The sequence below is a fragment of the Maylandia zebra genome, linkage group LG3, assembly GCF_041146795.1.
Source record: "Maylandia zebra isolate NMK-2024a linkage group LG3, Mzebra_GT3a, whole genome shotgun sequence".
NCBI classification, from domain to species: domain Eukaryota; kingdom Metazoa; phylum Chordata; class Actinopteri; order Cichliformes; family Cichlidae; genus Maylandia; species Maylandia zebra.
Window position 1 is genome coordinate 33,713,749 of NC_135169.1, and position 1,099 is coordinate 33,714,847.

At 42.1% G+C, this 1,099-nt stretch overlaps 1 long non-coding RNA gene across 1 annotated transcript; it reads left to right on the forward strand.

The window, feature by feature from the left end:
• The first annotated feature begins 208 nt into the window (after positions 1 to 208).
• LOC112430774 (uncharacterized) lies at positions 209 to 1,099 on the forward strand. The gene is made up of 3 exons (XR_013096863.1): positions 209 to 454; positions 548 to 829; positions 978 to 1,099. It is a non-coding gene; the product is annotated as an uncharacterized LOC112430774 (long non-coding RNA).

Consider the following 1,099-nt stretch of genomic DNA (forward strand, 5'->3'; position numbering starts at 1 on the left):
TTCATTGTGGCAGTCCTGGCACTCCATATTCCTTCGGGCCCACCGCTGTGCATGCAAAAGCGGGGAGACAAAAAAGGATTTGTTTTCCCTGTAGCGCCTTCACCGTCTGCGACAATATATATATATATTTACATCTTTAAATTGTTCTGATTCAGTCATTTTTACTTTTATGTTCTTGTTCTAAACTGAACTGCAGCCAAACCAAAGGCTGAACTGAGAGCTGATAGGACAGCTGTTCCAGTAGGGGGCAGTGTGACCCTGACCTGCTCTGTGAGCCCATCATCATCATCTTTTGGATGGAAATACTACTGGTACACAGATGGCAAATCTTATCAACCTGTGACAAATGGACAAATCAGTGTCTCAGAGGGAGGACGCTACAGCTGCAGAGGAGGAAGAGGAGAACCAGTTTACTACACAGAGTTGAGTGAGTCAGTTTGGATTGACACAACTGGTGAGTGTAAATGTAACTTCCTACAAAACACTACATCTCATAGTAACTGAACTTTTTGTCATTCATGTGTTTTTATTGTACTTTCTTGAACAGTAACAGCCTCAATCAGGCCTGTTGTGACTCTGCATCCAAACTGGTCTGAGATATACAGAGGAGAGACGATCACTGTCAGATGTGAGATCCATGGAGGAGACACTGAGTGGGATTATGAGTGGGAAACAAACAGCATCAGAAAACCTCCAAATCAAAATGAATACAGGATTATTTCTGCTTCATCATTCAACAGTGAAAACTATCGCTGTAAGGGCAGAATGAAAAGTTCACAGCATGAAACAACAGAGTGGAGTGATTCAGTCACACTGACAGTTTCTGACAGTAAGTCATATTTGCTTTAAGCTGTTTGAACACTTTGTAAAATGTGTTTCTGTTCATATAGACTGAGATTATTATTCTTTGTATAAACTGAGCTCACTGTTCAGAGACTGTACTACATGTTCACTGAGAGAAAATCTTTGTTGAACAGATGAACCCCGTCCTGTCCTCACTGTGTCTCCATCATGGCTGAGTCCTGGAGCCTCAGTAACTCTGAACTGTGAGGTTGAACATCCGTCTGCAGGATGGAGCTTCTACTGGTATAAAGCTGTT